The sequence below is a fragment of the Corvus kubaryi genome, unplaced genomic scaffold (genome assembly GCF_017639235.1).
Source record: "Corvus kubaryi isolate FWS band 111438036 unplaced genomic scaffold, C.kubaryi_AGA036_p1.0 37300, whole genome shotgun sequence".
Lineage (NCBI taxonomy): Eukaryota > Metazoa > Chordata > Aves > Passeriformes > Corvidae > Corvus > Corvus kubaryi.
Window position 1 is genome coordinate 10,765,386 of NW_024581093.1, and position 26,739 is coordinate 10,792,124.

At 39.1% G+C, this 26,739-nt stretch overlaps 1 long non-coding RNA gene across 1 annotated transcript in view; it reads left to right on the forward strand.

The window, feature by feature from the left end:
* The window catches only part of LOC121664298, a 274,117-nt gene that overhangs the window by 238,010 nt on the left and 9,368 nt on the right, over window positions 1-26,739 (forward strand). The window contains exons 8-13 of the long non-coding RNA XR_006015946.1: window positions 8,082-8,216; window positions 11,920-12,095; window positions 12,528-12,614; window positions 12,729-17,134; window positions 18,514-18,656; window positions 20,119-24,201. This is a non-coding gene — a long non-coding RNA (uncharacterized LOC121664298). The remainder of the gene's footprint in view (window positions 1-8,081; window positions 8,217-11,919; window positions 12,096-12,527; window positions 12,615-12,728; window positions 17,135-18,513; window positions 18,657-20,118; window positions 24,202-26,739) is intronic.

Sequence of the window (26,739 nt, forward strand, 5' to 3'; positions counted from 1 at the left end):
GTCTCCATTTTTATGAAGATTATGAAATCTGTGGGGTTTTGTTTATCTACATACAAAGTTCTGTGGGGAAAAAAAGTGAGATTGACAAGGAAACATCAAAAGTAAAAAGATAGCTTCAGTTCTATTATTGCATTCTAAATGTCATATTCATCTCCTTTCATTTCCTCAGTGAACACTTCCTTCCATTTTTGTATGCTACTATATTTCAAAACTTTTTTGCCAATAAAGGGAAGTGTTCTGATGTCATTCATGCTTGAAATACTTTCCTGCTGATATTCTTGATGGGGGTCTTGTGTGTTTCTGAGTGCCCTATACTTTTGGGTTAGACGGAAAAATTCTGTGAACTACAGAAAAATATTGTCCAGTAGTAGTGAAATAAAAACTTACAGGACTGAGGATTAATATTTTCAAATTCCTTCTAGTATATGACTTTATACCATAATATCATTTCTGGTTTTGTTCAAGTATTGGCTAAGCCAGCAGTCAGAGCACCCTAAACCGGGAAGTCCCAAATCTGGGCAGGCATTTTGGCAACATGCTTTAACTGGATCCTGAGTACAATCCTCCTATTTGTTTACTAGCAAAGCAACAAAAGTTCTTCAGTGAAAACAAACCAAAATTCTAATTGGTTTTAATTAGTGGCAGGTCGACTTAAAAGCTTAAAATGATTTGATATTTGCATACGTCCCTTGCCCAATCCTAACTTCATGACAGGTTTTGCAAAATAACTCAAATTTGACTCACAAAATAGCATAAAATTTCCCTCTGTAAGGTTATGGCAATTTTTTATCTGGATTCAGATCTCTAATATTTTTAATTGAGCTAAGTTCTAGAGTGCTAATCTCTCTGTATTTTTAATAGCTACTATTGCATTTATTATGTGTAAAGTCTGTACATTTCAAAGAATTGTTTTAGACATAAGCCTAGGAAAGCTTTAGTTACGTATGGAGAATGTACTGCTGTAGTCTTCCTTTTATTAAGGGAATAATTGAACATTACTGGTCTAGTATCCCTGTCTTTTCATTTGTCTTTCATCACTGTGCCTTTCAATACCATTCATCTATGGACTAATGCAATGCCTGCTGAAGTCAATACAAGTCATTCAGTTGACATCAATGAACAATGAATCAGGCCCTTTAAAAAGAAGGAACTAGAGTTTACAAGGGTTAAACAGAGCAGTGAGGAAAACCACTCTGAGGCAGGAACTGTGACATCTCCTGTGTCCATACAGCACCTGGCCCTTCCCTGACACTCAGAACAGCGATAGAATGACCAATTCTCAGTCTCCACTGGTAGCTCTGATAAGAGAAGGCAGTTTTGCCAGTCAACATCTGAATTGTTTTTCCGTGCAAAGCCTTAGCAGGTATCAATAATTGTAATACACAGTAAAAATCTGTTCAGATAGGTGTCGTTGATGCAGATGTTGAAAATCTTTTTGTTTAATTGCTTCTGCCCAGTCTTTCCAAAGAACTCACTTTGCTATCAGTCTTTCTTTGTTCTGATTAAGTTGTAATCACTCAAAAGCAGATTCAGAAGCTCCCCCTCCTTCCTTCAAAGAGACGGTGTCTGCTTTGTACCCAAATGTGACATTGCACACTGGTGCAATCGAAAGAGGCTGCAATGATCAATTGAGGGCCCAATCAAAGCCTCACAGATAGGCAGCCATTCGTCGCTGTTTGATATAAAAGGTGTTTTATTTCTCATCACTTTTTTGTCACTGAAAGAATGCTTCCTACGTGCAGATTAATTAAAGTGTAAACATTAAATATTGATTGATGCATTATCAGCATGGAGCAGTTGCCTCCACTCAGATTGATTCCTGCAGTGATTTATTGTCATATTTGTGGAGTCATTTCACTCGATAACAAAGAGAAATAGCCTGCTCCCTCTACCTTTCAGGCTTGCTTTCTGGCACTTGCAGTGCACCTCCTCATCCTCAGTGACTCCCATTATTCGTCTTTTAGAGCTAACACAGTGTCACCATATTTTCTGTAAAAAACCTTAGCTCTTTTTATTTTGGCATTTGCATGGTAAATTATAGTTCAGTGGGAAGCTCGCAGACCTGTGCTCTCAAATGGAACATCTCTGGTTGACACTTCCACCCTGTGCCCACACAGCTGCTTTCCATGACCCTGCCCAGGCACAACTTTGCAAGGACAGCTTCAAATCATTCAAATTCACTCACTGCCAACTTGACAGAAAGGTGAACTTTCAAGAGAGTAACATTGTTCAGGTCAGTTCTACAGCTAAATTATCCAGTTAGTTACTCTGAGTAGGAGCATGGCCATACAATAGAATATCAATTTAAAAAATTTCAGGTTTTTACTCTCATTTTTGAATAAATTTGTAAAAGAGGCCTCCATTCAAATCTTAGAGAGTATTTAAAATAAAGTTTTGTGGGATGTTATTGAGCATCTAGATTAGTTTTTTTAAAAGTAGTATTCAATTTCTGTAGTTTTTGGAAGTGGATTGAAATGAGATAGTACTCCAAACCCCTTCCTCTTCTCCCCAAAAATCTTTAATGTTCTTATTCTGCGTTCATCTGTGTCAGGGATGGCTATTGCACAGCACCACGCATTGTGATACCTGCTGCACGCAGCCATCTGTGCCAAAAGAAGCTGTAGCCCTGAAGTCAGGTATTTGTTCCAGACTGTGGCAGTCCCTCCTTCTCCGTGTTTTCATCAGGCTGATGGTCACCCAGCATGCTGCAGCCAGAAGCTGCCTGTGCTGGCTGGAGCTACCCTCAGTGACCCAATCAACTATGAGAGAAAACCATTTGTGGAATTGCTTTGTTCTGCAGTAACAAAACTTAATCTCTTACATACATGGCTTTCATTTACCACTCAGAGAATTAGACTACTCAAAGTCTGCTGAAGTCAAATGTGTGAGCAAGACCACAAAAATATGTAATAGGCAACTGGTGATTTTGATTCAGTCAAGCAGCAAAACATTAACCTTTGGTCACAGTAGCAAGGAATGCTAAACTTGTGAATTTACTGCAGCAGATAATTTCACTCCTATACCTGCAGGAGATCATAGAAGTGGTTTCCTACATAAGGAGAGGCTGTGCCAAACTGGCTCTCTAAGAATGGTGTGCTTTGATTTCTCTAAAAGGCTCTAAAAGGCAAAAACGGTGTAAGACTTCATTAAGATAGGTATGCACTTGTACTGCTGCCATTCCTGCCCATCCCTGTCACTCCCAAGCACTTACCCAACGGCACTTTATTTAGGATGCCTCGATGTTTTACAGATGTAACCAAGCCTGAGAGAAAATGTTGCTGTTCTAGGTCCTTTCTCCCTGCGCTTTTCCTACCAGATGCTCTTCCTGTCCTCCTGCTCTGTCATTTTCCATTCCAAACCAAAATTCTTCCTCTTTGCATCAGTTTGCTGATATCTGGGCAGTCACATCTGAATTTGACATTCCTGAAATTAAAAAGCAAACAAACCAACCTTAAGGTATTGCAACAGTGTGCTCACCTGGGTCCCTTCAAAACAGTGCTCTTGCAAATCACTTTTCCCCTGATCTTTGTTTGCTGTTGCCCTTCCTACCCTCTGAAAGCCACTGCTGTCACTCTGTGTTAGACTGTCACCCTGATGGAAGTTGTCAGCTCTGCCAGGCGAGGACCTTACCTTCCTGTTTGTTCCTACCCAGCCATGCAACCCAGCACGGATGCACAAGCACCACTGCTGCAAATGCGGGGCCACAAGCCTCCTGCTTGCAAGACTGCTCTAAACAAAATCTGCTGTAATTTTTGTGGAGTATATCTACATTTTTATAAGCTTGTTTTGAAAAGATCCTAGTGCATTTTGTGCAGATATGTTCTTAAAGATACTTATTTTCAGATGAAAGCTTACATCAGCTATGAAAAGGAACTTTAACACTTTTCATATGACAGACCTTCCAACAAATCATATTCAGTTGGATTTGCATTATCATCATTTAGATAGGGCCACATTAAACAAAATAAGAGAGATCTCAGTTGCAAAGGATCTGTTTTGCAGATCAAATGTGGACCTGAGAAACATGTGAAGAACTTTTCCCTCTGGGGACGTCAGAGCATCTTTGAAAACAAATGGAAAGCTCCTGTTGGCTTCAGTGGGCCCAGGCTTTCCTGGATGGCTTTCAGAGGTGCTTACACTCAACTTGGACTTAATTGTAGCTTACATGCAATGGAATGGTTCCCAGAAGGAAGCAGCCCCAAGAAAGACACCAGCTTAGGAAGAGCTGAGGGCTGTGACTCTGGTGTGGTTTGTCCCAGTGTAAGTTACCCCAAAGGGCTTGGTAGTTGCAGGCACCTTCTCAGCTGTTTGTGTGGATCTTTTTGTTATTTTTCAGCAATGTGTCTCCCTAGGCTTGGTATCAGTGTGGTAAACTACCTCAGCTGGAGTTACACTGGGTGTGTTGCTGCTGGGAAGAAGCAGAGTGCACAGCAAGTCTGTGTTTTTCTCAGCCCCCACAAACGTTCCTGACCAGCTGTGGTGGGCAACTGCAGAGAGTGAACAGATATTATGAATATTTGGGGAAACCATGGAACAGAGAATAGAAAACAGATCTTTTTCACAAGTACTGAAATAATTTTGTGGAAGCAGTGTATGATTTAATACTTCTCAAATACCATCCTCCTGGGCCGGATTCTGGAAGGGGCGAGGTATTTGTGAAGTGAGCTTTTCCCTCAATGTGCCTCAGTGCACCTCACTCTTATAGAGCTGGTGTATAAAAGCCATACAGTAGTTAATCATGAAATTTTTTAAATTATTTCAATTGTTTTGATGTTTTAAATGTGATAAAAACTTGCTTTTTTCCTTACATGCTTTCCCAGGATCGTAGGATAGTTCAGGTTGGAAAGATACACGTCTTAGAGTACTTCTCTTGAATTCTGATTAGCCCTTCCTTTCACCATGGACAATTAAATGTGACATGAAGGGATACAAAAAGATGTTTGTTAAGTATTTAGAAAGCTCAGTACTGACCTAGATGCTGGAATTTTAGATATGTTCGTATGCACAGGGATTGTAAACCTGTCCTAAGGACTCAAACTCAAAAGAAGCTCTCCCTGCAAAACAAAAACAACAAAAATAAAAAAGAAAGAAAAAACAGAAAAAGAAAAGATAAAGAAACAAAGTTGTGATGATAAATACAAGCTGTAGAAGGCTGCAGCCCTCCCCATTTTACTGAAGAGACTGTCTGCTCTGCAGTAGGGGTTGGATGTATTAATTCAAACCAGTCTGCTAATTTTCCATATGAAGTTACAGTCTTATGACCATTTTAACCGAGTAGACTCTACTATGAATTTAGATTAGCTTATTGATGCAAATTGCACAACTGTTTTCTTGTATCTCTATAAGACCTGCCAGATGAATACTGTTGCCCTAAATTGTGATATTTCCCCAACAGAAATGAGTTTACTATTTCTGAGGCAAAGATTACAGGTTGCATGAGAATGGTGTGTTACTTCTTGAAATTGTATGTAATTTATTTTTAAGAGTTTGAAACATAGTTTTGAAGTTTAATGTGTATCATCTTTGTAACTGCTCAAATAATGTTATTTTACATTTCCTGAAACACCTTTGAAGTTAAATGCAAATAAGGGGAAAATAAATTACAAGTTGTGGAGTGACCAGCATCTGATTCTATGTGGTATAATTAACTCCATCCTTCACATAAGGTTTGTCTTAATACTTATCCCATGTACTTCAGAATCATTCAAATGATTGGTGATTCTTTGCTTGGAGGAAACAGTTAAGTTTGTTCATAAGGTGGATCTTTTTGTTCACTTTTGGTTATCATGAGGATTTAACATTTTAAAAACACTGATTCAAAATATATTTAATGTTAATAATAAGCAGCTACAACTTGAATGGTCAAACTGGGCAAAATAGTCTTTTATTATCATCTCTAATTCTTATTTATTTACAGTACTTTGCCTTTGGAAAAATTGATGGGATTTGCTACTTTAATTTGAATATTATTATATTTAGAACCATGAAATAGATTGTTAAGGCACATTTATCCGTTCTTTTCCTGTTCTGTAGTCTACAAAGAGAGATGGTTTTTCAAATTAATGGACTTCTATTAGAAGAAACCATTTTTGGTACAAAAAGAAGCTTTTTCATTCTTAGACTATAACTTGTATTATGACAGAAATTAACATTTTTGTGACCTGTAATTAACTGTGTCTCCTGGTGCTATAAATAAGATTTGGCAGCTACAGCTGGAGTTAACTGTATCTTGAGGTCTAAGTTTTTTATTTATAGCTTTTTGTATTTGCTAATGACACTGTGGAGTTCAGGGATGCAGACAATAAAGAGTACAAATAAAATCTGTGCCTGGTGTCTGCAGCCCTGTTCCATTTCATTCCCGCAGTGGCATCAGAGTTTCCTCAAATTTTTCCTGTGCTTGGAAATCTCTGGGGTTAGTGTGCAAGTCTTTGACGCTGTTAACAATTTCAATCTGCACCATTAAAGCTGCATTTTCTAACCGTCCCCTGGTAATTGTTGCAAGGACTTAGACAAGTAAGACTATCCAAAGGCATCAGTAAGGTCAAATCGTGGTAGAAAGTGCTCTGATTTTATCCTGGAGATTGATGCTTGTATCACCTTTTTTTCGATTCAGCAGCTGGGGTTATAAAATGTACTTGCAATCACTGATAACATGTTAGATCAGACAAGCGGAGTAACACAGTATTTTATACACTCTGTGTAGTTTTACCTAATGCAACAATAAATCAGTGAAGGCAGAGGTCTTTTTGTAAATTTTAATGAAAATTCAACTGCTGAAAATATAGTTACTTCTGGCTGAAGTTCTAGAAATATGAATTTGCTTCCATTCGTCAAAGCTGTAAAAATTGTTTTAACTACAAACTTTCTGTTAAGGTAGTAAAGAAGAAAGCAATAAAAGGGGAGACAGCACATCCAATAGATTATCATTAGTTTGTCATTGGCTATAAGCAAACTGAGGGGAGGGGGCCAGACAGTAAAATGTACTTTGAGTTAGCTGTAAAGAATTCCCTTTCTGAACACAATCTAAAAAAAATCTCTGTACATGAATGAGACAAAAGTTGGTTGAATGGACCCTTTGTGCCATTTCATAGAAATAAAATCATTATAAAATTTAAAAATATTTACCAGCTAATCAATAAACCACATTTTTATGCAAGTCCAGAAGGTTAAGTAGAGAACTTTTTCTTCCACAAAGTAATATAGCTACTGAAAAATATGGTTTTTAATGTACAAAATTACAGTTATATATAGCAAACCTAACTGAAATTTATTAAATGAGTGTCACAAGAGGAAAATGAGGGTTTAGAAATAAAGAACACAAAAGATTACAAATGTGCTGCTAAACTTCTACAGCATCTTTCTTTCTTGTAAGTCTAAAGTGATGTTTTTGTAAAATTAGCATTATTCTTTCCTAAAACCTATCAGCCTACAGAAACGGACCCAAAGCCTGTACCAAGTGACCATGCTCGTTAGAACACTGAAGACATGAACAGCAATAAGGAGAATTTACACTTGTTTAGAAATCACACAAAAAGTGGAATTTATTCAGTTCTTCACTTCCCCAAGGTGGAATTTTCCTGGATTCCTCTTTTACAAATTATGTCAAACACATACAGGATTTTTAAACTTCTTTTTTTTAATATAAACTAAGGTATGATATTCGTCATTGCTTGTGGGTTTCTTATTTTTCTTCTTTATGTCAGGTATTTCTCTTAAATTTCATCCATTTTTTAGTACCTTGTCTGGTTAATGGAATTTGGTTGAACTTTGATACTTTCATGATTGATTCAGAGCAGAACTATTATGATCACAATGAATATTAAAAAAAACAGTTTTAGCAGATAACATTTTAAATGAAACCTCAGTTTTAGCAGATAACATTTTAAATGAAACCTCTTTTAAAGACTTTAAAAGTTATATTTTTTTCCTTACTACTAGCATTTCCACACAGAAATTATGAATTATACATATTGAATTGTTTATGTAGCCTTCTTACAAACTTAAAATGATTGTCAGAATTGCATAGGAAAAGATTTAAAAACTGATTGTTTGCTCTCATTTTTGTAATTCTCCCTGTACAGTTTTGTTGGCTTCAAGGAGTTGTTCCCAAATTACATTGGTGTCATGCTTGAATGAGATCATCTCAGTTGAACCGCTGCACAAAATATTACTTTTACCCACAAAACATCACTGGCTTCCTCTCAAAGGTACAAAAGGTGAGCTGCAGGTCCTTACCTTCCATTGCTTCTGGTGGCTCTATAGCTAAATAAATAAAGAATATTTCTGTCTCAAATTAGCATATATTATAAATAGCCAAGATGTATTTCCTAATATTTTTTTTCTGTTACATAAACTGCATGTTAGGACTAATTTCTGATCTCTACCTGGAGAACACCTGAGTAACTTTCAATTTGCTGTCTAGTTTTCAAACCCCACCATGTGAACTCTTATTAAAATAGTAATAATGACAGCAAGAGCTGTGGCCAAGAGATTTATATTTGGGCAGTGAATAGGAGCTTTCAGAAAGCCTGAAGTAGCTTTGGAAACCATTCTGTCCAGAGTGACAGAAATGAAAATTATTTAGAAGTTACCATCCAGGGAGTGATGCTGTATATCCTTTAGAAACTCCCTGGGCTTCCACAGACTGCTTGGGAAAGTCAGCATCAGTTTTGGGAAAGCATATTCCCTCATGCGTTGTGATGCATTTCTGCAAAATTACTATCGAGCAGGACAAGCTTTCCAGTGGTTCTGCATCTGTTCCTGCTCAGCCAAGGTGCCTCTGGGAATATATTTCCCCTTGCAGCAGCAGGTGGCGTTGAACAGCTCATGTTATTCTCACTCTCATAATCATTTTGTCTTACGTGTAGTAAAAACTTCTCTCCCAAAACAGAGAATCCGCAAGAGAAATTCAACAAGTTTTTATAGATGTAGGAGACTTCTTACATGTCTAAAGTAGGGCTAAGTTCTTCTAACTTTAATCACACTGAGAAATAAGACTATAAATAATGTATTTAAGTGACAGCAAAAACAGGTGTGGTAGAGTAATATCTTAATTGCATTTTATTTTCCTATCCACAAAAATCTCATGAAATGCCACAGAGTTCACGTTGTGATAAGGTCAAGTTGTCGTGTGCCAGCTCATTCACTCTACAGCAGATACACAAACCTGGGCTTGTCTGTGGCATGCTTTGCACACTCTACCTCCACAGGCAAAGGAAATGGTTCTCCTCCCAAATACATTGTCAGTGTGTGTTCACAGAGCACAGAGCAGTGCTGCAGATTTACCCTCTGGTAAGGGAGATCACAATGAGAATTACCATCTTCTGAACTTTCCTGAAACTGCTTCCAAAAACCAAGGGGCATTGCAGAAATTCAAAACACACCTCCAAATGATTTCTCAAGTTTATTTCTGAAATATGATATGCACATAAAACAAAACAAAAAAAATTACTTTTACCTGCACACAGGTAAAATTTAAGAACAGAAATCTTTTACAGGCAAATAGCTATACATCACTTTATATAGTTAGAATTTGCACTAATTATGAGTATTTAAGAAATCCATCCATCTTTCTTTCATCAACAGTCAGAGTTTTCCATTTGCATATCTAATAATTTATGGCATGTCCTGACCCCAAGCAGTAATTGAACCAATAGATCTTCAGCCTAGATTTACTCATCTGGCTGCCACAGTAATGTAACTCTGCAGGAGTTCTGGATTACTCCAAATGCCATCTCCTCTTCTGAGAGGTTGACAGTCACAGGCAAAATTTGACCTCCCAAATGTCAAGGCAAAAAACTCCGTTGCCTAATTTAGACTAACTAACTCTCCTTTTGGAATACTTCAGATAAAAACAAGAGGGCACAATGATTACTCCCAACATTACCCCAGGAAGATGTTTTTTAATGTAAGACGGTGTAATGATAAATTAATTCTCCTTAGAGTTTAAAACCATGTAAGAGCCTAAATACTAAAGGATAAAATCTATGTACCAGAGCTTGTAAATAGCAATGTAAAAATTAAGGAAAAAAAAAAAAGAAAAGAGAGAGAGAAACTGTTACATTAGAGAGGAATCTCATGATCAGTGCCAGACTGATGAGACCTGAGCTGAGAGTTTTGGAAGGGGGAGATGGGGTGCTTTTCTGCCTCAAGCAAGCCATGGCACAGGGCAAAAACACCCAGCCAAGAGCCCGTGTTTCATCTTCTCAAGATGTGGTTTAGAAGCCAATTTCAAGGCAGCATTATATGCCTCAGTAAAGTGTTGTCAAAAGCTTTGAACAAGAAAAGTGCCAGCAAACACACAGCCCTGCACTGTTGCAGTCTCTTTGCTGAATACTAACTACAGAGAAAATGCAGCCATGGAAGTTGTGGGTTTACAGCAGATATTACTTGGGAAGCTCCCTCTGCTATTCAGACACTTGTGGCTGCAGGTGAAGGGGCAGGTGCAGAGACTGGGCACACTGCTGCTGCTTCCAAACCTTGTGTCAGGTATTATGAAAAGGTGCTGGGTTTGGAGTTTTGTAACCCTCATCTGTTGGCTATTTTGTTTTTCTGGAAAGGAGCTCGATTGAAAAAGCCCTGGCAGACACACAGAGCTGTGCTGTTGCTACTGACACAAGTCCCAAAACAACACATACAGGCTGTGAGAAAATGCTACTGTCTCACAACTGCGGAGCTTAAAAAAAAAAAAAAAGAGCAGCAAAGGTACAAACAAGGAAAATCTGACTGGTCCCCAATTAATGGCATAAACAGTATTTATCTATTGATGATTAAGTGCTGCCCTTGTTCTTTGGTGGCGAAGTTCAATGATGATAGACATCTTGGAAAACAGGTAGATAGACAGAAAGATAGATATCCTCAGCTACTTTAGCCATCCATAATATGCCATGTGCTGCCATCGCTGCTTTAGCCTGACCAATTGCCTCAGTAACATGGTCCATCTTGCCTGATCAATATTAGCACTTCAGTAACTCTGCAGAGCTGCAGCTATCTGCTAGCACAGGAAGAACCTCATCTTTCCTTCTTGTATAGAAAGTCATATGGAAGAAGAAAAACCATTAGCTTTTTAAATACTTTCATTTAATTGCTTTCATTGACTTGTTTTTTGCTCCAATACCTTTTGTACCTGTTCTGCAAATACTTTGGAGCAAAAAGAAGAAACTGAAGTATTAGAAAATGAAAGAACTTTGAAGAGTTTAACAGGAAATCTGAGTTTGGTGCCCAGCCTCCTTTCCAAGCAATTACGGTGTGCCTTAGTTCTTTAGGATTAAAATGGGATTGATGACACCATTAAATCACCTGTTGTAAGGCTAAGGATATCCATGTGCTTAGTAGACCTACATGAAAATAAGATCCAGAGGCAGAATTGCTGCTGTTTCCTCCTGAGTTTAGGAGCTGACTGAGATAGTGAAGGATGACATAATACAGAGGTGAAGGATCAAAAAGTCCATCGGCATTATGGGAATAACAGCACTGGAAGAAAAAAAAAAAATCTGTTTTTTACCTCACAAAATCTTTCATTAACTGGCAAACAAGGACAGAGTAGAATAAAATGTTATTCTCCCAGCCAGCTGCTGCTGAAAGAGTGAATGTTCATGGTGCGTTTCTGGGAAAATAGCATATACAAGTGAGAGACAGAAATTGGGACATCTCCCTTGGCACCCTGAGGACATACAGAATGATGGGAAGTTTTCTGTGTTGTCTGTGTGATCCTTGAAAGTCCTCCTTACCTCACTGCATGGGGCAATAGGTGCTAAATCCTGTCGAAGCTCTGTTGAAATGATCTGCAAAAATATAAGGAGAGACAAAATATCCCTTCCCTACAACTTGTTGATCTCCCACATTTCTGGTTTCTCTATTAAGGTTGGCCAGACACCATTTTTGTCCTCTGCTCTTTTATTTTTTTTTTTTTCCTGCCAGGTTCCTTCAGCCATCCTTCTTTTCCAGGTGGAAGATGAAACAAAGGTACAGACAGAGAGTGAACCACCTAAGTGTCATGAGGCTAAATATTTGTTCACTTGCTTAAGATGCAGTAAGTCCTGAAGTACTCTCTGTTTACCCAAGAGGATTTCAGCATAGAGGCTTTCTCCAGAAAGGTATTTGTTTAGAAAAGAGAAAAATCCTGCAGATCAGTGTAACCTCTGTTACTCTAAGAATTACTGAGGGCATAATGTGCTGTGGGTGGGTGGGCGGGTTTTTTCTCTATTAGTAAAGCAGCAGCTCATGGGAAAGACTAAGTGCTGTAAAATCTGCATCCTAAGAGAGTCAGAATATCAAGATCAAATGTCAGGAACTCTGAAGGTTGAGGCTTTCCAATTGATATTTTAAGTTGTTGCTGAGCAAAATTTTAATTTAAGTCAAAAAAATTGGGTTCTTTATAAGGTTTTCCCCATATAGATTTCCAGACTAGGACAGCAGGCGCATGACAGGGTCCTTCAGGACACATGCCTCTTCCAGAGATGGGGGAGTAAAGAGAATGGTGCTGAGAACTTGGTTGCTCATTAACAACTCTGAATTTTGCTCTACAGAGGAAGCATATTGAAGAATATTCACCCCAGCTCAGGATTTATCATGGTGAGGACTGCACAGTGTAACAGATGAAGCTACTGCAAGAGGTGGTACAAGAAAACCTGCCTTCAGAAGGAGGATAAAATATAAGAAAGCTCAAGCAAATAATAGAGTTGTTTCATGTTGAAAGTTAGTTTTCCTTTTTTCATCCTGTTTTTCAGGTTAAAGTCACTAGACAAAAACTATGTGCATTTGGTGGACAGTTGTTCTGCAAAGCTGACTGACTCAGGAAAGGAAAACCCAGCAGCAGCAGAAACCAACTCTTTGGAGATGGAAGATGGATAGAACACTAGCAGTTAGGGTTAATTTTATATTTTTGCCACTATTTTGTTCATTAAAGGTTTGAAAGTCAGTTGAGCAATTGTACCAGTGAGACTGTGATTTGCTATAAGATTTAAAGTATACCTTTGGATAATTTCACATTGTTTTCAGTCTTTATTTGAGTGAATTTGCCACACTGAAATTGAATCAAACCATTGATTTATCAGAAGTGTTTTATTCTTCATTCTAGATCTGTGCAGATCTAATTTATAAACCAGGAAAGCAGTAGAAAGTTGCATTTGTAAATATTTTAGAGAAAACTGCTGTTCTGTGGAACTTTATGCTGTTTTTCTCTGACCCTACTGAGTGCTTCACAGAAGCTCATTTGGGAAATGTATTCTTTGGTTTTGGTAATCAATTGATCAACATTTGAAGCTTTGCTCAGACACACAGCTATTGTGAAGAGCAGTTCTTTCAAATATCCATTTGATTGTGTTTGTGATGCTTGCTTTATTCAACTCTGCTCCAGGAAAATTAAAATGTACTGCTATATAATAAGTATGGGAAGGTTAGTATTCACAATTTAGGGATAAAACATTTTGACAGTTCTATTCTACATGTGCATTTAAAAATCGTAATGCTTTCGATTAGACCCTATGTTTATCGTAGGATCTCTTGTAGGCATTACTCCTGTGAGATTGTTACCTTTCAGGATTTGTTGTGGACTGTGTGTCTGTGGGGAAGCACAAAAGCCTGCTGGTTCCACAGGCATGTTATTTTCTGGTCCATGGTATGTCTCACTTTCTTTAATTTCTGATGGGGCTCCACCTGCACTGCTGCTGCTGAGTCATTTGTGGTTGTTTCGGAGATATTTTTTGGGGTTCAGTTAGGCAGGTACATGTGCATTGTTCTGCCTTACATGCTTGCCACGTTTTTCCACTGGTCCCCAAACTCTCAGTTTTTGGGGCACTGTAGAATCCCCACGGGGACAGTGGCATTGTCTGGGGAGGGACAAGAGATCCTGCCACCACAACCATTATCCTTCTTGCTGGTGAACAGGTGATGCTCAAGCCCAGCATGTGCACAGACAATGGGCAGCATTCTGAGCTCAGGAAAATGATCGCTGACACCGGCTGATGTCTGAAGCACTGGTCACTAAAATTCTCGGTATTAATTGCTCCCCTTTTATTTTATCTGTCATCTTTCTGCATTAGGAATGTTCAGGGGGGGATTCAAGTAACCTGATATAACATCTGCAGCATTGCTATCACCAAGAAAGCATTCATTCAGATAATAAGGCTGTCTCAAGGTACATGATCTCTTGAGGCAGTGTGTAAATTAGACCAAGTGATAAAATAAAACCCCAAAACTAACAAACACACTGGCTAGATAGTTCAGACTTTTCAGAAGAGCAGAAATCAGGAAAAAAACATTGTAGGATTTACAGGAAAATGCATATGAGCTGAAGTAAGGCCTTCTCACTGATCCTTTAGCCAATCTCCAGAGACTTTGTGTAATTATTATTAGATTTCCCGTGGGAAGGATATGGACTTAGGTGATACAAGAAATCTTGCGCAGTGAATTCTTCAGGAACCCCTTTCTGCATTAGGCCCCATTACTCTGTCTCTGAAGCCCCAAAAACTCATATACCCTCAAACTGCTGTGGGCTGTCATTTTCCATACCTTCCTTCACATTTGGGAGCTGTCTCTCCTGACTCAGCAATAAATAGCAGAGAAGGACTCTGGGAATTCAGAGAGATGATGTGCACAAAGTCATTTTCTGATTGTGAAGGGGACCACTGGTAAATCCTCTCTGTGCACCCAGATTGGTTCTTGCACTGAAAAACATCAAAATCTGAATTATACAGAGGCTATGCAGCACTGTGGGTAAGTACTTTGGCCTTTCATCTCTTATTATGTTGTTAATTAGTTAATGTTTGTAAAGCACTTTGAGGATGAAAAGCCCTATATAAGTTCTAAGTGTTATTATCTCTAGAGACCTAGGTTCAATTCAAAGGTGCTTAATTACATATGCCATAAATTAGACTTAATGAGTTGTAGAATCATACATTTTATGCAATGCATGCAGGTTTCTTAGCCAGAGCTGGGTCTTATGGTCTGCTGCAGTAATTCTTTAGCTGTTCAGAGTTGTTAAGAAAATTACAAAAATAGAGCACATAATTTCTAATAATAATTGGATTGCATTTCAGTACCATTCAGGAGCTGGTGGAGCAAATTGCTGGGAGCTTTTCTCAGTTGTATCTAGGGATTTTCCAGTAACCAACTTCAAATTGCTGAAGGTAACAGTTTTGGGGTTATTTTAATTGTGGTATAGACATAATTCTAATTCATACTTCTGTATTTTGGCTTAGCAGAAGGGTGGTGAGAGGTATTGGTGACTGTTTTCCTTCCGGTAATACCCTGAAATGTCCCATTAGCGGACCACTTCATGTTGGGATACTTTCACAAGCATAAGAAAAGAATTTCCCATCTCTAGAGATATCACCGTGTAATTTACAGCAAGCCATTACCAGCGGGTAGCCTGCAAAAAGAGGAAGCCACAGTTATAGGAAAATGTAGTTTCATTGGCTTTGCAGGGCTGAGAGTTTCCATGTTTTGTAACTTACATATTTTGTGCCCAGAAGGCTGCAGACTGCTCCAGCCCCAGCACCAGGGCAGATATCCACGGTGAGCAGGTGGCTTGTCCTGGCTGTTGCCCAGCCAGCAGAGTTCAGAGACACACAAAACCAGCAGGATTGCCCACCTGACCTAAAGTGGCTCCCATGAGTTCCTGCAGCAAAATATATCCATTTTACCTTGGGTCTTCCTCAGGCATATAGAGGGAGGCAGGATTTATCCTGTGTATAAATATGCTAGGAGTGATTGTGTTCATTAGTGCCACCCAAGTAGATTGGAAAAACTAATTATTAACAATTTACTATGAGTGTCGCTAACAGACTTACTTGAAAGTATTTATCCCGAAGTGAAAGTCATTTGATTCGGTTAATGTTTATTGTAAGCATGTGCAGACTGTCTTCCAGGGGAAAATGTATTTTTGAGTACTTCAGACAAGTGAAACTGGTGAGCCCGCAGTCCGGAGAAAGCATCTGTAACCGCAGCCAAAAGGGGAACGAGATTTCTGACATTCTTTCAAGACATGTGTTTGAAGCATGGGTTCCCATCACTTTCAGAGCCACTTGCAGGCCTTTATATAGATTTAGGCAAGTCAGTGTGGGCTTACATTCAGCATGATAAATGCCTCTGTGATGTCTCCCTCTTCCATTCTCTACTTTTTTTTTAATGCTTATTTTGAACAGAAGTATGTTCTTTAAATGGGACAAAGCACAATGCCTGACAGTGTTTATCACTCACTTTTCCATATTCCTAAGAAATGGATCTAGTCTTACACCATAATTACTGGGGTGCATCTCTTTCAAAAACAAGACATTTTGGTGAATACTTTTTCATATACTCTAATAAATAGGAACTTCACATCTATGCTGATTTGAGGTCGAGGCTGTGGTTAAACATTTTAATAGTGCAGCAAACTTATCAACAAACCTTTTCTTCCCTACCCTTTCTCCTTCCCTTTTTACAATGAACAGATTTTTATCCAACTGTCTTGTAATTTGGGGACTTTTACAAGCAGGTTTAGGAACTTGTCAGATATTTGGAAATTTAAGTCTGAAAACAAAACAGAAAAATCCCACAACTTAAAAGCCCAATATTTTACACAGTATATATTAACTGGTTAAAATTTTGACTTGCTGAAGTACCTACAGAACTCTATTTTCTGACCTAACTATCAGCACTTAACTAGAAGTTATCAGTCTGATGCCTTTTTTTTAATACTCCAGGACACCATTTATACTGCCATAACTCACTGAGGTACCAAATCAGTGGAACTGCAAGACACTCTTTGTTTCTGAATTCCTGCTGCCTTTTGTCAAAAGGTGATAAGAATACTCATATTGGTTTTATTTAATCTTGGCATTTCCAGCCTGTCTCCTTTCCTTCTCTGTTTCCAAGATGTCAGTGCTGACATACTCTAGCAGTGATATCACTGTTGCTGAAACACGAGTGAAGAACCTCTCTGAGCAAGCAGGAAAGTTGTGAGCTTGAGCAGCTGCACTGAAGTGCCTGTTCTAGAGACATCAGGCAGCAGGGATGACTGTACAACAGAGAACACCTTGATACAGCCCGGCCTCCAAGTCTGACCAAGAGACCAATGGCTGGGGAGGGTGCTCCTCCAGAAAACAGTTCATGGGCTACAAGAAGCAGTAAATGTGCATGGAGAAACAACTTGGTAAGTTAATGTCCAGTACAGAACTCTGGTCCCTTGGTGGTTGTGTCTGATTAGTTTTACAAAAACTAGCCATGCTTTTGGTTTGTGACTTCCCCAGTCATTTTCCTGTGTTAAGTCCCTAATTTAACAAAGCACTGATCTCTCCTCTGAAAATCTTTGACTGTGGAAACATTGCCCCTGCAGGAGGTCTGCTTCTGACTTCCTCTCTCTGTGAGCAAAGAGTTATCACAGGTCAGCTGCAGAGTGGAAAGTGTGGCAGCAAATTGTGGGGTAAGCCCAGATTTAATATTAGTGTGTCTTTATACCAGAGTGGGTGAAGATCACCCATGCCTCCTAACAGAATATGGTGTAGATGTTTCTGAATCATCACAAACTTGTTGGTGCCTGTTATTTCAGTGGACCTGGGGATTTTTTGTCAGCAGGCTTGAAAAGTTTACTACTGGTCTGCTGCATGATTCTTGAATTCCTTTCTCTCTACACTCGTGTTGCAGAAAGGAAGAAAATCACATGCAAAATGCAAAAAAAAAATAGTATCTGGTCTGAAAACATTAAGAATTAGGTTCACAGATATTTAATTCCAAGAGTAGCGTTATGATATCAAATATTTTAGTCTTGTGCACAGACCTACATATTACTTCAGCAAGAAGCTCTGTCTTCTGTGGATTAAGAGCATGCCTTCAGTTTAATTCTCAATTCAGTAAAACACTTCTATTCCGAATGATACTTAAGTTTAAGTTTCGACGTGTCTGCAAGTCTATTTATTGGATGTCTGAGGTTAATGAGGTTAACAGCAGGCTGACGTGTTGTCCTGAACCAGACTGTGATTTGACAGTGTGTAACAAAGTACACGTGCATACCAACACTTCTATTTTAAAGTTACTTCAGGAAATAGACAATGAAATTATTTAATAAGTATTCATCAGAAAATCTCCATTATTATGACCATGTCTTTACAGTTAAGCCTAAACTTAGTCCTGCATTAGGTGTTGATTGAAATTTTGATTTAAGTAGGAGCACAGTCCATGACTATATGCATCTAGCAGGACAGATTTATGAACTGAGGTGGTCAAGTCACACTGTTGCCTCTCAAAGGCTATCAGAAAGTTGTTAGACTTAAAAATGAACAACTCCATAAAGTTGGAGTTTGTCGTGGAAACATCATCACATCAACCAATTGGCATTATTTGTTCACTCTATTAGAGTAATTATTTGTAATTGTTATTATTGTAGCATATGTCCAGCATTTAAGCAGTGCATATTGCTGGGAAGAGCATTCACCGGAGAAACTGAGTTGAAAATGTCAAATCAGGCAGGCAGATGGAATTATTTCATTTGCTCTTAAATGAATTTATGTTTTTTTCTCTTACTTCCTCATACAGGCAAACAGGGAAGCAAGCTAACACTATCTCCTGGTTTCACAAGAAAAAAGTCGGAAATACCATAACCACTAAAAGACATCTTGAATAAAGAAACACTTTGGTGGACCCAGTCTTCAGGGGTGCATTCAGGTTCCCTGACACAGGTAACGTTTGAGCCAGAAGACACACTCAGTGAGCTGTGAGTTTTGGCTCTGTGTCACTAAGGAAGGTAGAAATGGCTTTTCAGTCACCAATGAGCAAAGAGTAAATCCACAGAAAACCTGTGTATGGCCCCTTTTTCTAGCAGACAAAATCAGGGTATTTACGGAAAATCTATTGCAGTTGATTTATCTTGCACTGATAATGGGACCCATACTAATGTGATTTAAGAGTCAGAATTAAAAAATAATCAAAGTCTGCAATTGCTTCATCTAGATTTCTGGGAGAAACCATTGAAACTTTGCTCAGAATTACCCATGATTATGAAAAAAATGCTCCTTTGTTCTTACATGAATTTCCTTACAGATGGATTTATAACATCCTTTAAAAAATTGTTACACCCATCTGCATGTGCTAAAGCTCAGTCTGCTAAAATGTACTGCTTGAGCTCATGACGAAAGCTACAACTATTGTTTGCCTCCACAATACAAAAGGAAATAAAATGAAGGGTTCAGAATGGACTGTTGCAAATCCAAGACTTCAAAACCTCAGTTAAACTGCTTTTTGTTCAGTATCTTTTATTACAAGAAGAGGCACTTATCACAGATATTTGGGATATTTGGCAGCAAAACCATAATACTGAATGTTCAGATGATGATGAAGCAGCATTGTTGTCTTCCAGTGCCACTAAAGTCGAAGTTTCCATTTACATCAATTTTTTTTAAAATCGGAGTGTTTGGTTCTTTTTCCAGAGATCTCAAAGAGATAAGTTAACCCTATTGGCCTGAATGTGACAGTTAATATGCTGATGTTAGGATCATACTTAAAGCCAAGAGCTCTTGGCTAGGCATTTTGACTCATTAAAGGAGAAATAAATGTCAAAGTGAAGAAGGTAAAATTGTAATACAAAATCTATTAATAAAACATTCTGAAGAAATTGCCTGCTATTTGTTACTAAAGGAGTTGATATGTATTTCTGTAATGAACAAAAAGGTTATCTATAAGAAAATATTCTGTTTCCTTGCTTACACTGAGGGAATTTTATATCAAATAGATAGAAAATTGCTCCTTCATTGTTCCAGTCATAAGATCAGTGCCCAGTGAATAGCAATTCGTATAGTCCTATGATCCTATGTCAAATCAACTTGTGGGAAATGATGGAAAGTGCTTTTTAAATGCTGCAGAGGTGACAGCCTGGAAAAAGCTAATTAAAGAATGTTTTAAAATTGTGTTCATTAGGATCTTTCATTAAAAAACAAGCTCAATTGTAAAAAAAAATAGAATAAAAGGGTGCTGATGTCACTGCAGCAGCAGTAGTCCAAGTGTAGATTGTACATTGCTGAAATGATTCAGATACTTTGATATGGTTTGGCAAATGAAAACCTTGTCTTACTAGAAGTCATTTTTAGCATCTAGATTTGCATATACGTATTATATCTGTTATATTAATTACATCTATTTTCACAGGTATAGACAGACGTACCCCGGTCGTGTGGCACCCATGAATAGATCCAGTGAGCCTGTGCAGCTGTGTTTTGATCAGCGGAGAGCTTTCCTGGCATCAGAGAACTGAAATCACCTTGTGGGTATGACAAGCACATCTAAGTATCTAGCAAGTGAAAATCAAGGGTTTCTGTAAGGAAGAAGTAAGGACACCTACCACAAAAAATTAAAAGTAAAATAACCTTTAATAATCTCCATTCTAAGTATTGCTCTAAATTGGCATTTAGCCATCCATCATTTGCTGGCTCATAAAGCTGGTTTGTGCTCTTCCCTCGCCTCCCCTCCCTGTTTCTAGGAGCTGCTGGCCTCTTTTCACCACTCCTTTCCCATAGGCACACACAACTGGGACCCAAACACTCTTTTGTCTCTTCCTCTGGAACTCTGCTTTGTAACACATGGGGAAAAGGGGAGCTGTGAGCAGCTTTCTTTTTTCTTCATTGTGTAATGCCACTTATAAACTCTGTCAATAGACACTTTGGGAGGTGTCTAAAATGTTAGACAAGGAAACAGGTATAATTCAGAGGAAACCTGACCTTGATTGAATAGGGTCAAAATGCCTCAGCCACCTCTTTCATTTGAAACTCCTCATTTACAGACTCAGACTTCTTTCGTTGTAGCTTAGAGTTGACAAATATATGTGGGGTCTGTATTAGACTGAAAGATAAGAAGTGTTAAGGAAGCTCCCCAGTGTGACCATTCAGGAGACTCCCTGGCAGTCACGCTGCCAAGGGCACAGACTGTCACTGCCCTTGGCACCGAGGCCCCTTCCCAGCAGCAGCCGCAGTGACCCGATGGGTTCCTCTCCCTGCACACCCCACTCGCAGTCACACCAGGTTTCCTCACCGGCTCGTCCCCAGGTCTCCCATAGCAGAGCCTTGGATGTCTCATTCCGTGAAACCACTTCTTCCCGGCGCAGTGACACAGGAGCAGCCTGAGCTGGTGCCTCTGAGGAGGACCCCAACCAAGGAACCCCGGGACTTTTATGCCTTTTATCCCCTCACCTTCTCTCCGCATGCAAATCTCACCCTTCGGCTCCCGCCCCCCTCTCCATGTCGTCACCCGTCTCCTTTGTTAACCAAAAGATCGGCGATTCCCGGCTCCTGCTGTGTGTCTCAGTGTCCAGTCGCTGCCTGGCATCCCCCATCTTCGTGCCTTTGTTTTCCCAAGTGTTGGCACTTCACAGCCTCTTGTCTCGGGCTCCCACCCAGAGCTCAATCTGCATCTCAATCTCCAGTTTGCAAACCGGGCTACCTGGACCAGCAGCATTCCTCGGCAGCAGTCCATCCGGATTTAGGGAATTCTGGGCCTAACCAAAATCTTTGTGGAGAACACACAATTTCTCTCACCTCAAAGAGTTGTAACGCCAAATTGTGGAGAGTACAAAAATTTGTTTTCAGGAATCCTGTTGGGGTATCCCCAGGCATTAACACCTAGCAGATGAATTCAACTCATCTACTTCCTAATTCCCAGGTCTAATTGTATATGTTAATTAAGCTCCTGACGAAGAAAAAAAAAGACTGAGCTCTAAATTATGTGTCTAAGAGTTCAAATTTTCCTCTTGACATTTAGAAATCTAAGGCTGTAAGTCACCAAAGGCTTTTGAACAAAATGCTTGTGGTCATTTCCAGACTTGGTCACGACAGATATTTCTTGAGCTTCCTGGTGCATTCTGTTATCTCAGGTCCTTTTTGCTGAGTATTCTAAGAATGATTTACCAAAATAGTTGATGAAGTTTTATATAGAATGTATTCCAAGCATTTGTTTGCTATATTAAGCACCTCTTTCAGCCAGATTTTGTTTGTTATTATGGAAACTCCTTCTAGTGAAAGTTGTGTGACTCAGGAAAGCATTAGCCAACCAACAAAGTTTGGAGCTTTCAAGTAATTCTCAGTATTTTTGTTTTGATATTTTTTGAACAACATCTTTCTCTCTGACCAAAACCACAGATGGCACAGGCCTGACTTTCTCATCACTAAGGATAATTTATATCACACCAGCAGTGAAAAGAGACCTGCAAAAAATGTAGATGTAATTAGAAGCCCTTTAATATCCTTTCACACTGCTGGAGTAGCAGATAGGAATCTTTAGCCTATGTCCTTATCCCTTCTGTTTCTTTGCTGGGAAGTGCTTCAACTAGGACTGGTGTAGATTGGGAACTGGCAATTCCTCCTTTCTGTTCCTGACCTGCTGAAGAACAGCCACACCAACACACTCAGCACAAGGGCGTTTCTTCACATTTATCTTAGGTTAGCACTTTCCTTTATTTAACTGTCTCTGATCTGACTATATCTGATCATTCCTTCATCTCATTTTCACTTAACCTTTTGGCCTCTACACAGACTAAGCATCCTATCAGATATCTCCCAAGGGACCTTCTTTCCCCCCACTCCCCCTTTCTCCACTCTTTCTCCGATTTAGGTGCTTTATGCCACTCCTGCTAATTTACCTGATTACATGGAAGGAGCTGTAGATCTTTTTATAATTGCTGTTTTACTTAAAACATTGATTCTTTAGTTCCTGTCTGTTTTCAGGTCATCACACCTTACTGGAGGTTTCCCTGGCTTAATGAGCAATTCTGAAACCATAGAAAGTACCAGACATGGGGGTCAGTGTGAATTCTGATATTTGAAAGCCACTCCATAGCATCCACAAGAGGATCCTTGGCACTTGCCTAGTTAAACTGAATGTCCAATGTTTTCTCTCCAGGCAAGTAAGATTGTGGCAATCACTGTAGTCCTATTTCACTTGTTCTCAGTCTTTTTGACACCAACACATTAATTCTCCCAAGCTCCTTTGGCAGCTGTAAGAAGTTCTCTCTTTTTTTTTCTAATATGATTGATAATATTGAATATTTCTTTTAACCTTTTACTGCCATTCCTGGGCTAGGTGATAGTTTTTGTGTTCGGATGTTAATCTCCAGCATGCAGCAGCACATCTTCCAATCACCTATCATTATGGAGCTCATTTGTAAAATGCTGCTGCTTAATTTATGACTGCCTGTGAAGCCCCACCTATCATTGGCCCTCCAACACTCCCACTGTCAAAGGTTCCATAAAGAAAATCATTGCTTTATACAGAAAATCCTTCTAGTTTAAAAAGAATGGCAGTCCTTGGACAAAATTCCTCTGTATGGTTTCATATGATGCACTGGAAAGAAATACATCCTGGAGAGGGTGTAAATAATGCAGGTTCTCTGGCTCAGTGCAGGAAATGGCCCAACTGAAATGTAGTGGCAAAAAAAGTAATAATTTTCTTCACTTCTAATTTCTCAGGGGGAAAAAAAAAAAGGGTTGTCTGAGGAGACACAAATATGTAAAAACAAAAAGACCTCCCAGGATGACTTGAAATATGTTCAAATTAGACATCTACTCCCTGCTCCCTAGAACCCAGTAAATATTTCTTTGGCCCTACAAAGCGTTTTAGTCTGAACCCAGGAAACCTCAGCTTGACCTTGAAAATAAGATTCCTCAGTTTTCAAAGTAAATGTCCCAGCCACATTACTGGAGGAGTTGCACTTTTCTGATTGAACATATAAAACTTGTCTCTTTTGGCAAATGGGGTAGATTATACTGCAGGGAACTGGTTGTTTTCCCAATTAGCTGACCACAGGCACTTTCACACTAGCTTTCTCAACTTCTACACCTCAATACAATGCTGCTGGCAAGGTTAAAATATCTGTTTGGGGCCGTTAGGGGCAGGGTTCAGCCAGTGAAAAGCAGTAGAGCCTGTCTCAATGGACATACACTGACCTACCTTGCCGAGTTAGCATCCAGAGCATATCTCTACAGAGGTTTTGTTTTGTCTTCTTTTCACGTTGTAGTGGATGGCTGTAGCATCCTTCCAGCATACCTTGAATCCCATTTGAGATTTTAGATTGAATATGTCTGGATTTGATCTGTTTTATCAGTTTATTTTCTTCTGATGTTTTTCTCCTCTTCCAGCTGCATTAACTCTTCTTTCACCCAAGACTCACTCCATGGTACGTGTAATGAAAATACTCTTTTGAAACACTTTGACATCATCTTCTGACATCTGACTCATATTCAGGTATAAATTTCCCAGGTCTGGTTATCAATTCTCTATAGAAAAGTATAAGCATGTGTTCCACATGGAGCGTAAAAGGACGAGAACGGTCTCAAATTCCTCTTCTGATGACTGGTCGATGTCTATCAACTGATGTTGAAAATCTCTGTGGCCACAGCCTTCATTTAATATTGTATCTCAGACATAACTGCTTTTTGTCCAATAGTCTTGTTTAAAACAGACCAAAATAATAAAGATGGACAATTTGATTGGCATCTACCATATTAATTGAATTAAACCTGGCTTTAATTTTAACAAAAAACCAAATGCAGTATTGGGCGTTAAATAAAATAAGGTGATGCTTTTTCAAAATGAGCCTTTCCATTTTTGCTTCAGCTTGAGTTTCTCACTTGAGGCCAACCACACATGTTGAAATGCTATCAGCTAGTGTTTCACAGAGACTTCTGGTTCAGGGCCCCAGTGCAGACACCCAGCTGCCCAAGCTGTGGCCCTTGCACCCTCCCCATGCCTGCTGACTCCTGTGCGTGCTCAGGGTTTCATTAGGTTGCAAGCTGTAGCCACGTGGTGCAGATTTAAGAGCTCCGTGTAGCTCAGGTAATATCCACACATCTGAGAAGGACAGTACTGCTATCCAAACAGAATGAACCTTTGAACTTTGTTAGGTTTTTAATATGGCATTAAGCCTCAGATTTATAAAACCAAACCATAACAAAACAAAAGCTTGCTTGCTTTCATTCTGTGTTCTGATTTTGCACTGGCTTGTCAGCAAAGCAGACCTTTTACCTATAAACAGATGGCACACAATTCTGTGGGATTTTCCCACATTTGATGAACACACATCAAGTCCATTTACATCAGCATGGAAAATATTAAAATGACTACCAGGTCTGCATAGTGTAAGACACCTGGAGCACATTGCTGCCAGCAAGCTTCTGAGGTGGGGATATTCTGGCACACAGTCACGGTTCTGGGGACTGGGCCATTTTTGACTCAGGTTATTGCATCTTTTGACACCTAAAGACATGTTCACCTCTGACCCAGAAACATCTGCAACGTCAAACTATAAAAAAGAGAATGGAAATGTAGCCTTTTTTTCCTCTTACTGTTATTTTTATTTTCTATTGAAAAGGGTTTTAAAACACCTATGAAATGTAAAATTGCTTTTTTGCCATAGTTGCAAAACTCATTTCAGTTTTTATCTGAGATGCACTTGTAGCAAATTTCCAGATTTGAAAAACTAATGCAATAACCCACTCTGAGGCCCAGAGTCTGAAGCCCTGAGCAGAGCCTGGGCTGCATCTCTGAGGCTAATGGGGGCACTGTCACTGTGACCAGCCTTGTTCCCACCATTCACCCCCACTTTCCCCAAACAGTTTATATTGCTTGCAAAGTTCTTGCATGTTCTGACTTTTCTTCCTAAAGCAGCTCTGACTGATTTTAACTCACTACTTTTGCTCCTTCTCTGCAGGCAAAATTGATAAGTAGCTGGGCTGTTACTCATGGCCCAAGATCAGAGTACCAGCCCTTCTGGTGACTGCACCAGGGGCTGAAGGTCCTTGTACTGCAAACTAATACCAACTGGAGCCTTCCTTTCACCTCTCTTGTTCCTCCTGCAATTTCTATGCACAGATCTTATTTCTTTTTACTTAATTTTGCCTAGTAATTTTCGGCCCTAAAAACTGAGCTGGGACCTTTCTGTGTGTCAGTCTTCCCTCCTGTAGAATGAATTGTGTGGTTGTAGTAAAATGGGACTATCTTTGAATGAACAGCACTATGGAAATCCCCAGAATTATTGTAGTCAATTTCTTGTTTCATTTAACATGAGAGGTAGAATATATGGCAGAGCAACATACTATGCTGATGGATAAGTTATTGCTGTGGTTGAGTTTGCCAAAATTAACATATTTCCTATTGAAAAACAACAACAACAGCAATGGGGGGAAAAAAGCCTCAAGCAAGCAAAAAAACTTTGGAAAAGTTTCTCTCTTCTGAGTACAGGCATTTTATGTTAGAGCCGTAGAGCTGATTCCGTCTCTCCCAAGTTATAAACCCTTATGGATGTACCATAAAGATGTCCACCTAATGCAGAGAAAAGCAGATTAATTGATCACAGTAATATATTCTTATCCACTGAATAAGAGCATTCCACACATTGTTTCTTGTTTTGTTTCTGGCTTGTAAATCTTCATTGTAGGATACAAATGAAAATGACCCAAATATGTATTATTTATGAATAGGACTCTCAGATATTATGCTTTAGATTGATTGTGTTAGACAGGATATAACAGAAGCACAATAAGTCAATGAAAAATAAAAAGCAGCAAAAATGTTTCATGCTAAAAATGTAGTTCTAGTGACACCTCTTATATAAAGGACATTTCCAACACATTGACATTTATATTTATCATGGCTGTGCGTGTGATTTACAGTTGTCTAAGGTACTGAATATCAGGAATATCCATGCACATACACACCCCTTTGAATGATGGCAAGACATAGACTGCTGCATTGCCCCTTATACAGCAAGCTTTTCCTTCCCTT